Raw genomic sequence first — 14,821 nt, forward strand, 5'->3', positions numbered from 1 at the left:
ATGTGTTTTTATCTACAGCACTAAGTATGTACTGGTTCTAAATGCATCTATACTGGAGACACCCTTGCAGTTGGGTTTGTTCCAGGCCTCTGTGTAGCTAAACACCAATGGGCAGTCTGAGCTTTGGAAATTGCTGAAGCCTGTAGGCTTGTCCTGGAAAGGCTGAATGGAAAGGGAACTTTGAGGAAGGTCATTTAGCGCTTACAAATGACAGTCATCAAGTCTTAAAGAGTAAGTTCTGCTGCATGGCTACAGGGATGTCATCTGCCACCAGTGCAGGAGAGGAAGGTCAGGTTGTTTCTGTTGGCAGGCAGCATGCACTTGGGGTTGGGCTGATGACCAAGCTGTGCCCGAGGGCTGTGGTTTCATGTTACAGCTAAGCCAGGCTGGGAGGCTGCCGTTGAAAACAGGGATCCTGCTGTCTCCTTCCTGCTCCCACGGTCGTGTTCCCATCGTTTCCTGTCTGCCAGCTGTGCACGTGGGAGCCATCCCTGAGCCAGTGCAGCTCAATCACCCAGCTGAGAGCTGCTCACTGCTGGAGTTTGAGTGATTTAGTGAGAGAGGTGCTGAGCACTAGAGCTGGTGTGAAGGAGGAGGTGGAGGCCACACAGTAGCAATGTGAGTGTCCAAGGGGATAGTTCAGACTGTTGGTTTTTTTTTCACAGTTTAAAGCAGCCTACATCCTCTTTGTCACCTTTCTGCCAGTTCTGCTATGTGTTCAGCCAAGTGATTAAGTGTGACTGGGGACCTCATTTGACTGAAAACTGCTGTGACTCGCCCCCCTCCTCCGCCCCCCAGCCCTCACTTCTTGCTGTATTGCTTCTCTGATCCCATCCCTGTAGAGCCTCGAAGGGTCTTGTAACATGGTGGGCATCATAGAATGGTAGGGGTTAGAAGGGACCTCAAAAAGTCATCCAGTCCAACCCCCATGCCAGAGCAGGCCACACAAGAACACATCCAGATTGGTCTTGAAGGTCTCCAGAGGAGACTCCACAACCCCTGTGGGCAGCCTGCTCCTGGGCTCCAGCACCCTCACACCAAAGAGGTTTCTCCTCATGTTGAGGTGGAACTTCCTAGGTTCCAGTTTGTGTCCATTGCCCTTAATCCTATCACAGGACACCACTGGAAGGAGCCTGGTCCCTTGTTCTTGACACCCACCCTTCAGATACAAAGGGGAGAGGTGTGGTGAGGGTGAGAGGGGAGTGCTGAGTTACCCTTTCAGATGAGTGTCAGGACTTAAGCTGACTTAAAATGATGCTAACTGCAGACTTGGTGAGGCCATCAATGTTCTATATTGCTTTTACTCTAGGCATATAACAATTTTATTGATAATTTCATGCTGGAGGAGGATTTTCTTCCTTGTTAACTGTTCAGGAGCTCATTTGGTTGACAAGTGGTAGCACAAAATATGAATCTGTAGAAGGATGGCAGTGTTTTCTATCAGGAAGTGGATTGGAGAGGCTTGTGGGAGGACTAGTCTGGTGTCAGGGAGACTGGGGAATTGCTGCAGAAACCTTCCTCAAGCTGATAGGAACTGTATCCTTATCAAATAAAGATCTTAATCCTCTTTTATTACTCATCTTACTGGAGTTATTATCACAGTGTCCCTATAAATACATCTGGCAACAACATTTTCCAGGCCATTTAGTAAGATTTATGTCCTTTAAGTGGTTGCTCTCAGGCACCAGGGTTTTTCTGCCTGCAACCTGCTTCCCTGACAACGCTTTGCCGTTACTGTTCTTGAAGGTTCCCCTGGTCCCTTTCTCAGGTTGTTCTCTCTTGCCAGTGTCAGCAAATTATTTAGGAAGGGGTAGGGAACCACAGGGGGAAAGAAGCCTGCTGTTAACTCTCTTTTGGGGTGCATGTTCACATTCCCCTCAAAACACAAAAATCACAGAATCATTGCAGTTGGAAAAGAGCTTTGAGATCTTGAAGTCCAACCGTTCCCTAACTCTAGCAAGTCTGGTACTAACCCATGTCCCTCAGCACCACATCTCTGCCTCTTTGAAACCCCTTCAGGGATGGGGATTCAGCCACCTTCCTGGGCAGCCTGTGCCAGGCTTTGAGAACCCTTTCAGTGAAGAAGTTTCTTCTAATGTCCAACCTAAGCCTCCCTTGGTGCAACCTGAGGCACTTTACTCTTTTGCTATCCCTTGTTCCTTGGGGGAAGACCCCAACCCCCACCTTACTCCAACCTCTTTTCAGGGATCTGCAGAGAGCAATGAGGTCTCCCCTCAGCCTCCTCTTCTCCACACTAAACACCCCCAGCTCCCTCAGCTGCACCTCCCCAGCCCTGTTCTCCAGACCCTTCCCCAGCTTTGTTACCCTTCTCTCGACCTGCTCCAGCCCCTCAGTGTCCTTCTTGATGTGAGTGGCCCAGAACTGAACCCAGTCCTCAAGGTGTGGCCTCCCCAGTGCTGAGTCCAGGGGCACAATCCCTGCCCTGGTCCTGCTGGCCACAGTTGCTGCTCAGGATGCTAGTGGCCATGGCCATGTGAGCTCACGCTGGCTCAGATGTGTGATTGAGAATTGCTGCTGGTTCTGAAGGACTCCTGGGACTCACAGCAGTGCAGTCAGTGCTGCCAGGTATCTGCACACACAGCAGTCAGTTTTCTTGCTGTTGTTGATTGTGTCAGCTTCTGCAATTCATAGAATCACAGCATGGCTCAGGTTGGAAGGAAGCTCAAAGATCATCTACTCCAACCCCCTGCCAGGGGCAGGGACACCTCCCACCAGCCCAGCTTGCTCAGGGCCTCATCCAGCCTGGCCTTGAACACCTCCAGGGAGGAGGCATCCAAAACCTTCCTGGGCAACCTCTTCCAGAGTCTCACCACCCTCATACTGAAGACTTTCTTCCTCAGCTCCAGTGTAACCCTCAGCTTCAAACTATCCCCCCTTGTCCTGTCTCTAGACACCCTCAGGAAAAGTCCCTCGGCAGCCTTCCTGTAGGATCCCTTCAGGTACTGGAAGGCAGCTCAAAGGTTCCCCTGGAGCGTTTTCTCCAGGCTGAACAACCCCAGCTCCCTCAGCCTATCTTTAGAGTAGAGGTGCTCCAGCCTTTGGATCATCTTTGTGACCTCCTCTGGACTCACTCCAACAGTTCCATGCCCTTCTTATGATGGGGACACCAGCACTGTCCAGACAGATGCTGATTTGCTTTAGGTGGCAAGTTCCTCACACCTGTACCAACAGCAAACCAGAGAAGCCATTGCTTAGGTAGTTTTCAGGCAGTAGCTTGGGGGTGCTGGTGGGTGAGAAGCTGGAGAGGAGCCAGCAATGGGCACTGGCAGCACAGAAGGCCAATGGCAGCCTGGGCTGCAGCCAAAGCAGCATGGCCAGAGATGGAGAGAGAGGTTCTTGCCCCTCTGCTCTCAGGAGCCCTCACTTGCAGGGCTGTGTCCAGATATGGGGCCCTCATCACAACAGGGTCATGGACCTGCTGGAGAAGGTCCAGAGGAGGCCACAAAGATGATCAGAGAACTGGAGAACCTCTGCTATGGACTGAGAGAGTTGGGGCTGTTCAGCCTGGAGAAGAGAAGCCTCCAGGAATACCTTAGAGCAGCAGTTCGAAGTCTGAAGGGGACCTACAGGAAGGCTGGGCAGGGGCTGATTCCAAGGGCTTGTAGTGATAGGATGAGGGGCAGTGAAACTGGAGCAGGGCAGGTTTAGGTTGGACATCAGGAAGAAGCTCTGGATGGTGAGGTGAGACACTGGAACAGGTTGCCCGGGGATGTGATTGAGACCCCATCCCTGGAGACATTAAAGATCAGACTGGGTGTGTCGCTGGGCAGCCTGGTCTAATTGGGGGTGTCCCTGCTGACCTTTGAGGGTCTCTTCCAACCCAAACCATTTTGTGATTCTGTGAAACAGAGTATTTGGGATGCTCTGGAGCTGAATACTCTCCAAGCCCCACCTCAGCTGTCCCTAGGATAGATAGCAAAACACCGTATCTCAGGCTAGTGGTGTCTGGGGGGAATTTGGGAATTAATGGAATGGCTTTGTTCAGTGTCTGAAATTACTTCATCCAAGAGAACAACACAGTAGGCTTCTTGTTTTGGTGTTTATTTTTTCCCCTGGGAGCTGAATCATACTTTATTCACTTTTTTCCCCAAAAGAGGACAGCCTTTCATAAATCTGTAGGCGAAGAGATAAACACATTGTAAAGAGGCAAAGGGGTTTGTTGGTGTGTTCCCCTCCCACAGAAAGTGAGTCAGCAATTAAACTATCTGGAAAGAAAATCAGGCCTGAGCTCCTTGTCTGGCTTCAGCAAATGTTTACAGTTAAAGACAGCATTTCTGCCTGTGTGTTCAGAGTGAGGAATTGCCTAAGTGGTCCCCTGTGGTAAGGTTCCTTTCAGGCTCTAAGTGTCTGTCCATCTGAAGTGCTCTGCTTTGGTCAGAACAGCAGATTTCTGCTGGTTTCCTCAGACACACAGCAGCCTCCATTGGAGCTTTGCTTTCCTTGCAAACCTTGACTTGCTGTCAAGTGGAGCTGCCACATGAAGGGCTTTAATCCTGCTCTGGGTGTTGTGGTTTTATCATGCAAAATGATGACATGTGGCAAAGCTGGGCAAGACTGCTGATGATACCAAACTGGGAGGAGTGGCTGACAGGCCAGAAGGCTGTGCTGCCATCCAGCATGACCTGGCCAGGCTGGAGAGCTGGGCAAAGTGGGGAAATCCAATGAAGTTCAACAGAAGCAAGTGTGGGGTCCTGCAGCTGGGGAAGAACAACCCCATGGGTCAGTACAGCTTGGGGGCTGACCTGTTGGAGGGCAGCTCTGAGGAAAAGGACCTGGGAGTGCTGGTGGACAACAGGATAGCTGTGAGCCAGCGGTGCCCTTGTGGCCAAGAAGGCTGATGGCATCCTGGGGTGCATTAAGAGCAGTGTGGCCAGCAGTTCATGAGAGGTTCTCCTCCCCTTCTACTCTGCACTGGTGTGGCCACACCAGGGCTGTTGGGTCCAGTTCTGGGCAACCCAGCTCCAGAAGGACAAAGAACCGCTGGAGAGTCCAACAGAGGGCCACTGAGATGCTGAGGGACCTGGAGGATTTCTCATCTGGAGAAAGGGTGAGAGAGCTGGGGCTGATTAGCCTGGAGAAGAGGAGGCTGAGGGGGAATCTTATGAATGCTTGCAAATATCTGAGGGCTGGGGGTCAGGAAGATGGGGCCAGACTCTTCTGGGTCCCCAGTGACAGGACAAGATGTACTGGGCATAAACTTGACCATAGGAAGTTCCAGCTAAACAAGAGAAAGAACTGTGAGGGTGCTGGAGCCCTAGAGCAGGATGCCCAGAGAGGTGGTGGAGTGTCCTTCTCTGGAGATTTTCAAGGTCTACCTCAAGGTGCTCCTGTGTGACCTGCCCTGGGTGGTCCTCCTCTGGCACGGGGGTTGGACTTGGATGATCTTTGGAGGTCCATTCCAGCCCTTACTGTTGTGTGATTCTGTGACACCGAATGGAGAGGGCTGAATTCCCAATCCCATGACCAGCAACAGTGTTCTCCCTGCTCCTTCAGTGCTTGTTTTATTCTCCTCACTTTATCAGTTTGTCATTTAGAGCTGCTCTGTCCAAGAGGATCAGCTTTAAAAGCCTGCAGGAAAAAAGCTCCATGACTTCTTGGGTTTATGAAAGGTTTATTTACTCTACAGGCTGCCTACATTTACCCAAGGCAGTCACTGCTTGAGCAAACAAGAGCACAGTGATGGCAGCACAAGGCTCAGGCAGGTGAAGCATCCAAGTATGGGTCAGACGTGTCTGAAAGGGTTCAGAGCTTGTGCCCAGGGTCACTGCTGCTGCAGTTACACCACCAGCAGCTCAAAGCTAGGCTTGTAGATCTACATCCCCTGCAGTCACAGCCTGCCTTCCTCCCCTGGGCAAAGCCTTCTGAGCATTTCATCCATCTGAGCTCAGACAATGCACCTGCTAAGCCTGTCAGCATTCACCACTTCCACCACTCCTGAGATTGCCTCGGGCTGTCCTGCCTCATTAGCTGCTAAGCCAAACACTCACTGGAGGATGTTTTAAACAGACACAGAGGAAGTTCCTTCAGCCTGTAACAAGACTTCCAGCTGAGCCACCTCTTCCCCTGCAACAGCACTTTAAAGCAAGTCCCTCCAAAGTGTCAAACCACTTCATTCTTCCTGACTAAAGCAACACTGAGAGTAGGAATGAGTCTTGATACGTACACGGGAGAGCTGCTCACAGAGTGGGGGGGCTGGAAGGGACCTCTGGAGGTCACTGAGTCCAACCCCACTGCCAGAGCAGGATCACCTAAAGCAGATCACACAGGAACACATCCAGGTGGGCCTTGAAAGTGGGCACACCCTGGCTTCTCTTCAGCTGGATGTTAGCCAACACCCCCAGGTCTCTCTGCTGGACAGTATAATCCTTAGCTGTGCAAGAGACTGGAAGCTGTTGGCTGAAAGCAAGAACATCTCTGAAAGCCACACTGCCCAGGAGTGACTTCTGCAGATCTACTGCTTGGTACAGAGCTGGCAAGCAGCATGTCAGCCACTGCACAGCTGCCAGTGAGCTTTACCCATTAGCCCAGGTAAATAAAATCCATGATGCTTCCAAATGCAAGCTTGGGAGGAGCAAATCATTCTTTTCTGCCTGTTTGTTTTTCCTTCTTCACGTTGGTCTGGATATCTGGGTGCAGGGGCAAAGTTTGCTCTTGCAAGGAAAACAGCCTCCATTTCCTGAGTCAGGAGGTACAGAATCACAGAATTGTCTGGGTTGGAAAAGGCCTCTGAGATCATCCAGTCCAATCAGCAACCCAACACCACCATGGCCATCAAACCATGGCCCCAGCTGCCATGGCCACAGGTTTCTTGAACCCCTCCAGGGATGGGGACTCCACCACCTCCCTGACCACTCTTGCAGCAGAGAAATTTTTCCTCATCTCCAACCTAAGCCTCCAGTGGCACAATTTCAGGACATTTCCTCTCCTATCACCTGGTCAAGAAGAGACCAATCCCCCCCTACCCTCCCCAGCCCTGGCTCCAACCTCCTTCCAGAGAGCTATAGAGAGCAATGAGGTCTCCTCTCAGCCTCCTCTTCTCCATGTTCAGCATCCATATCAAATGACCATCACCTGTTCCTTTTCTGATGCCTGTTGCAGGAGATGTGCACTGGGGTACATTCTGAGTGTGGGGGAGGCCCTCTTTGAAGAAAATAAAGTTTTTTTTGCAGTCTGAATATAACTCCTGGTGGGAGACTCTTAGGGAAGCCTGAAGAACACTCCAGGGAGACCTAAGAGCAACCTTCCAGTACCTGAAGGGGCTACAAGAAGGCTGCAAAGGGACTGTTTGCAAAGGCCTGCAGGGACAGAACGAGAGGCAATGGTTTGAAATGAGAGCAGAGCAGATTGGGATTGGATGTGAGGAACAAGTTCCAGCACCTTCATGGTGCAGAACACTGCAACAGGTTGCCCAGGGAGGTGGTTGAGGTCCCATCCCTGGAGTTGTTCAAGGCTAGGCTGACAATGCTCTGAGCAACCTGATCTAGTGGAGGATGTCCCTGCTGACTGCAGGGATGTTGGACTGGATGAGCTTTGGAGGTCCCTTCCAACCCAGCCCATTCTGTGATTCTGTAAAAAGTTAAATAGGAACATAATTGTGGCTGAAAGATGAGCACAGAATCAAGAACTCTTTGGACTGGAAAAGCCTTTTCAGATTTTCCACTCCAACAACCAACCCAACACCACCATGACCACTAAACCATGTCCCCAGGTGCCATGGCCGCAGGTTTCTTGAGCACCTCCAGGGATGGGGACCTCACCACCTCCCTGGGCAGCCTCTTCCAGGTCATGATAGATGAAAATTAGTGTTCCTAAGAAGTAAGTATGAAGAGAGCTGAGCAGTCAGATATTACCATGTCTCCATGCTTCTGTCTCAAGCAATCATGGCAGGAAAAGAAGGAGATGGAAGATGAGAGAGGAATGATAAAGTGAGTTTTTATTTTTATCTTAATTATTTTATTTTTTTCTCCCCCAAGTTATTTTCTGTATATTTATTTATCTGCTCTGTTTTCCACATTCCATGTATGTAGGACTCAGCTCTTGATGTCACACTTGACACTTTCCATGCCGAGTAGAAAGCTTTGTGGCATTACTTTTATAAATAGAGACAGCACTCCAGAATAGCCTTATTGATAATCAGCTTTATGTGCCTTAGCTCTGGGGTGGCCACTGCCAGTGTGTGTGACTGGAAATGTGGTCAAAGAGAAAACTAAATCCTTCTGGCAGCTGAGCTGTGGAACAGCATTGAAGGAGTGAGTCCATAAAAAATTCATAGAATCATGGAATGGGTTGGGTTGAAAGGGACCTCAAAGCTCCTCCAGTTCCAACCCCCTGCCATGGGCAGGGACACCTCCCACCAGCCCAGGTTGCTCAGGGCCTCATCCAGCCTGGCCTTGAACACCTCCAGGGAGGAGGCATCCAGCATCTCCCTGGGCAGCCTGTGCCAATCTCTCCCCACCCTAGCTCTCAAGAATTTCTTCCTCCTCTCCAGTCTCCATCTCCCCTCTCCCAGCTCAAAGCCATTGTCCCTCATCCTGGCATTCCCAGCCCTTGTCCAAAGTCCCTCCCCAGCTCTCCTGGAGCCCCTTCAGGTACTGCAAGGCTGCTCAAAGGTCTCTCTGGAGCCTTTTCTTCTCCAGACTGAACAGTCCTAACAACCCCAAGAATAGAATCTTCATTCTTTCCCTCCCAGACAGACCTAAACACTGTCCCTACAACATGTTTATTTTGTTGGAACAGAAGAAAAAAACTGCAACCTACTCTGCTTGCCAAGGCAAGGAAACTGGACAGTTTCCACACACCCCCTGGCCATTGTGACCCTGGGCAAGCTGCTGTAGGTGCCCTGCTTTTAGCAAGGGGTTGGACTGGGTGATCTCTAGGATCCCTTCCAACCCTACCATGCTGGGATTCTGGGATCCTGTGACTTGTTTGCTTCCCAGGTTGGCAATATCAACTTTCATTTAAATTTTTTGTTTAAGTTAATTTAAATTCTTGTCAGTGTTATTTCAGAACAGAGAAATTTGGTCTTTAGAATTTGGTTCTTGTTCACTCAGGGCCTAATTAGGGAATTGGGTCTTCCACACTGCTGCTGTTAGGAAGCACAGCACGTCCTGTGCCTGTTCTGGTCTCATGTGCAGCAGCAGATCCGGTTTCAGTCGGGTTAGCTCCACCGCAGCTGCCCCTCTCTGGGGCTGTGTTTGCTGTGTGCTGGCCTGGTGTTGTTAAACATTGATAGCTGGGTCTGTGTGCCTGCAAATGGGAGCTCAGGGACAGCAGCACTGCCAGGGTCATGCATCCTGTCACTGCAGAGTGCTGCTCTTTGGGGAGCTTGTGTAAGCTGAGAGCCTCTGATGGCAAGTCAGGTTTTCTTTTTCAGCTCTGTTACAGACTTGGACAGAGTTAGACCTAAATTCAGAGTATCTTGTTCTGAATTCATCTAGCAACCTATGAATGACAAAAGTATAATTGAAAATCTGTGAATCACCCCATTTCCTGCTGCTGACTTCAGTGCATCTCCAGCAGGACTTTAATCTGTCTCATGTAGCCCACAGATACCTGCATCTGGCATCTTGGATTTGGGTTCATGCCTTCATTTCCTCTGAGCTGGAAGAGGGGAGTTTGAGACTGGAGATGAGGAAGAAATTATTTCCAGTGAGGGTGGGGAGACACTGGAACAGGTTGCCCAGGGAGATTGTGGCTGCCCCCTCCCTGGAGGTGTTCAAGGCCAGGCTGGATGAGGCCCTGAGCAGCCTGGGCCTGCCCCTGGCAGGGGGTTGGAACTGGATGAGCTTTGAGATCCCTTCCAACCAAACCCATTCTGTGATCAGAGAAGGTGTCTGTGGCCATCATGTGCACCCCCAGCAAAGAGAAGAATTTTTTTTTCAAACCTGATCACCTACTAGAAAGGAGAGAGTTGTTCTGCTGTCTTGGAAAATAAGCCTTCTCCTGCCCTTATCTTCTATGCCTGTGCTTCAGATCTATTGCATAGTTTATTGTCCTCCAGTCTGTGTGCCTTCTGTCCCTGCAGTGTGGCTGTGCTGAGGCCTGGCCTGAGCCCTGCCCCTAGCATGGCTGGTGAAAACACTTCACACTGAGTACCTGACTAAAAGGATGATATCAGCACACAGTCACTCAGTTATAGGTTGGAAAAGACCTTCAAGATCATGGAGTCCCATCATACCAAGTCTCAATCATGTTCCTCAGCACCACATCTCTGCCTCTTGGAAACCCCTCCAGGGATGGGGACTCAGCCACTTCACTGGGCAGCCTGTGCCAGAATTTGAGAACCTTTTCAGTGAAGAAGTTTCTTCTGGTACTTGCAGTGATGCAGGGCCTGCAGTGAGGCCTTAAACTGCTGGGTTTTTGAATGTCTCCAACTGTTTCTGACAGCTGCCAGAGCTCAGTTCTGGTGAGAGTTGAGTATTGATTCCCTTTTACACATACCAGGGAAGCTGCAGAGAGAGGGATGCTGTACAAATGTAACTGCTGCAATTGCAGTGCCTGTTTGGTGATTGCCATTCCTCCTCCTCTTTGGGTGGGAGGGTCCATAGGGATGAGGCTGTTATTCCCTGACTTGGAAGCACTTGAGCTCTCTGCTCTCATGGTGTCCTCCTGTCCTTTATCCTCAGCAGAAGCAGCTCTTACCTGGGGAAGAAATACAACTTGGGTGCTTTCTACACCAGCCTTCAGCTGGGAGCTGTGGCACAGCTGCTGCTGTCTCTCTGCAGAAAAAAGATGGGAAGGGGAGCAAGTAAACAGGAGGGCTGGAGTCTTCTGAGAGAGGGATGACTGATCTGGTTGGTCAGTGTTCAGAACTAGTTAACTGTACACACTGGGTTGGAAGGGACCCTCAAAGGTCATCTTGTCCAAATGCCTGCAGTCAGCAGGGGCACCTCCAAGCAGAGCAGGTTCCTCAGGGCCACATCAGATTTGACCTTGAATGTCTGCAGGGATGGGGCCTCCACCACCTTTCTGGGAAGCCTGTTCCAGTGTTTCACGACCTTCACTGTGCAGAGCTTCCTCCTGATCTCCAACCTACCTCTGCCCTGCTCCAGTTCCAAACCATTGCCTCTTGTCCTATCCCCACAGGCCCTTGGGAACAGTCCCTGCCCAGCCCTCCTGTAGGCAGGAGTTAAACACTTCTGTATGGTCCTCAGAACAGTGTTGGTGAGGTGAGCAGTGTCCAGATTCCTCTTGGCTTTGCTTTGGACATGGCTTTGGGCCTCCTGCCTGCAGACACTGAGCTGCCTTGGCTGGACCTCTGGGCTTTCACTGCCCCCTAAGCACCACACACAGCTCACCTAGCTTCAGTGCCTCCGACAGTGCCCTTTCAAGAGCTGAACTGTGAGATCAAAGCCACCTCCTCAGAGCCAAGCAGGGCTTTTCACTCCTCAGAGGTATGAAGGAGGCTCTGGCCAGGCTGGCAGCTACTCTCCCCTGGCTGTGGGAAGCAGGCAAGCCCTTTGGAATACTTAGCAGGGGATCAAAGGCAACTTTTTAGCTTTGGTAAGCATTTTTGCTACCTGGGCCTGACTCCATGTCTGCTGTTTCTTTCCTGGTTTTGATCCAGCTGCTTTTCCAACTTGAAGCTTTGCTCTCAGTGTGTTGTGTCTGCTACAGGCTTCTTTCAGTTGCTGGAGAGTCAGAGAATCATAGAAGGGTTTGGGTTGGAAGGGACCTCAAAGATCAGACAGTTCCAACACCCTGCCATGGGCAGGGACACCTCCCACCAGCCCAGCTTGCTCAGGGCCTCATCCAGCCTGGCCTTGAACACCTCCAGGCAGGAGGCATCCACAACCTCCCTGGGCAACCTGTGCCAGTGCCTCCTCACCCTCACTGGAAAGAATTTCTTCCTCCTCTCCACTCTCAATCTCCCCTCTCCCAGCTCAAAGCCATTGTCCCTCATCCTGCTACTCCCAGCCCTTGTCAAAAGTCTGTCCCCAGCTCTCCTGGAGCCCCTTCAGGTACTGGAAGGTCTCCCTGGAGCCTTCTCCAGGCTGAACAGCCCCAACTCTCTCAGCCTGTCCCCACAGGGGAGGTTCTCCAGCCCTCTGATCATCTTCATGGCCTCCTCTGGACCCACTCCAGGACTTCCATGTCCTTCTTGTGCTAAGGGCACCAGAGCTGGAATAGTGTAATTGCCCCCAGAATACTTTTGTGCAGTTGGCTTTGCACTATAGGGGTTGCTGGCCAGAAAAATCTGTTGATATTTAAGGTGATTGAAAAATAAACAAAATGAGGATTTCAGTTCATAAAGCTAAATTAGGCTTTCCTCAGTGCTCTGAACTGATACAGGCTTGACCAGATCATGTGCTGTATTAACCCTCATGCCCAGCAAGCACTAAACCACAGCTCTACTCTTAAAAGACCCTATGGTTTCTGTCTGCTATTAAGTGATCTGGTACTAAAAATAACTACAACTGCCCCAGTCTCAATGGCAGTGACTATCCAGTGTTTTACCACTGCAAGCTCTGGATCTGGCTCTCTGTCAGTCTAAATGGTTGATGCTGAAGCCCTGTAGCCTTTGGGCTCTATTTTCACTACTTGTTTTTGGTGGGAAATGTGTTGGGTGTGCAGACACTTCTGCTGGGTCAGTATTTGTGTGTGTCTGTGCTGTGTGACATCTGGGGGTGTCTGGTGTGGAGAGGAGAAGGCTGAGAGGGGACCTGATCAATGTCTGTAAAAATCTGAGGGGTGGGTGTCAAGAGAAATGTGCCAGGCTCTTTGTGGTGGTGCCCAGTGACAGGACATGGAGCAACAGGGATAAGGTGGAACCGAGGAGGTTCCACCTGAACAGGAGGAGGAAGTTGTTTGTTATGAGGGTGCTGGAGGCCTGGAGCAGGCTGCCCAGAGAGGTTGTGGAGTCTCCTTGTGTGGAGGAGCTTCCAAACCCCCCCGGGCATTGTGATCCTGGGCAAGCTGCTGTGGGTGCTCTGCTTTGGCTGGGGTTGTACTGGGTGATCTCCAGAGGTCCCTTCCAATCCCTACCATTCTCTGATTCTATGTAGAAGATTGTGGTTTCCTCTGAGAGGCTGCTTGTTTGCTGCAGAGTTCTTGCAGTCCCTGTGCTGTGGAGATGTCTGGCTGCAGTTGGGTGCTACAGGCTAAGGAAACTTCCTTAGGTGCTTAAAGGACTCCAGCTGCTTGTTGTGATGTATGGTGGGGTAAGAGCTGAGCTACTGAGTAAAGATGTTTCAGAAAGGCTGATCCCCAGAGCTCAAGCCTGCAGAGTGGGACACCCTGCCTGTTGATGACCTGCCTGATCTGCTGCTTTCTTTTCAGTTGCTCTTCTGCAGCGAGTAGCAGAGTTGGAAAAGGTCAATGCAGAATTCCTGCGCACAAAGCAGCAACTTGAGCAAGAATTCAATCAAAAGAGAGCAAAATTTAAGGAGCTGTACTTGGCTAAGGAAGGTGAGTTCTCAATTCTCTGAGTTATTCCAAAGTTTGTTAAGCTTTTATCTTTAAATAATTCCTGTATGAAGAATAACCTTTGGAACACCAAATACTGCTCCCAGTTAGGGGACTGGAACATCTCTGATGAGGAGAGACTGAGGGACTTGGGGCTTTTAGTCTGGAAAAGAGCAGCCAGAGGGGCATCTCATCAATGCTGATCAATACTTCAAGGGTGGGTGTCAGGAGGATGGGGCCAGGCTTTGTTCAGTGGTGCCCAGTGTCAGGACAAGGGGCAATGGGCACAAACTTGAACATGAGAAGTTCCATTTAAACAGTAAGAGGAACTTCTTTTATGTAAGGGTGACAGAGCCCTGGAGCAGGCTGCCCAGAGAGGTGGGGGAGTCTCCATCTCTGGAGACATTCCAAACCTGCCTAGATGTGTTCCTGTGTGCAAAGGCAAGCAGAGTGAAGTCCTGTTCCCTAAGGATGCTCCTTAGTTCAGCTGCTGTGGGTATCACAACTGCAGTATCAGTGCTTCCCCCACCCCCTTCTTACAGCACTCTTCTTTGCCATAGTCACTATGGCTACTCTTCACATTGAATCACAGAATCAGGAAGGTTTGAAAAGCCCTCTAAAATCGTCAGGGTCCGGCCTTCTGCCCAGCACCTCCATGGCCACTAGCCAATGTCCTGAAGTGCCACATCTACTCATTTCTTGACCACCTCCAGGAACAGTGACTCCACCACTTCCCTGGGCAGCCTGTTTCAATAGCCCCCAACTCTTTCAGGAAAGAAATACTTCCAACCTAAGAAATATTTCCAACCTAAGCCTCCCCTGGCAGAGCTTGAGACCATTTCCTCTTGTCTTGTTGTTAATTACTTGGGAGAAGAGACCAAAATCCACCTTACTCCAACCTCCTTTCAGGTAGCCATAGAGAGCAGTGAGGTTTCCTCTCTTCTTTGAGCTAAAGAACCCCAGATCCCTCAGCTGCTCCTCCCCAGCCCTGTTCTCCAGACCCTTCCCCAGCTTTCTTGCCCCTTTCTGGACCTGCTCCAGCCCCTCAATGTCCTTCTTGGAGTGAGGGCCCCAAAGCTGAACCCAGTATGTGAGGTGCAGCCTCGCAGTGCTGAGTCCAGGGGCACAATCCCTGCCCTACTCCTGCTGGCCATGCCATTGCTGATCCAGGCCAGGATGCTGGTGGCCTTCTTGGTCACCTGGGCACACCCTGGCTCATCTTCAGCTGCTGTTGACCAACACCCCCAGGTGCTTTGCTGAGGCAGCTTTCTAGCCCCTCAATGTCTTTCTTATACTGTGGTGCCCAAAACTGGACACAGGAGTCAAGGTGCAGCCTCCCCAGTGCTGAGTGCACCGTAACTTCCTCACTCCTGCTGGCTATGCCATTTCTGAATTT

The 14,821-nt window shown here is 50.8% G+C and overlaps 1 protein-coding gene across 1 annotated transcript in view; it reads left to right on the forward strand.

The window, feature by feature from the left end:
• The window catches only part of RABEP1 (rabaptin, RAB GTPase binding effector protein 1), a 61,067-nt gene that overhangs the window by 12,698 nt on the left and 33,548 nt on the right, over window positions 1-14,821 (forward strand). The window contains exon 2 of the mRNA XM_054394165.1: window positions 13,300-13,428. The gene's annotated coding sequence lies outside the window, so the exon portion shown is untranslated. The remainder of the gene's footprint in view (window positions 1-13,299; window positions 13,429-14,821) is intronic.

Source organism: Indicator indicator, chromosome 30 (assembly GCF_027791375.1).
Source record: "Indicator indicator isolate 239-I01 chromosome 30, UM_Iind_1.1, whole genome shotgun sequence".
NCBI classification, from domain to species: Eukaryota; Metazoa; Chordata; class Aves; order Piciformes; family Indicatoridae; genus Indicator; species Indicator indicator.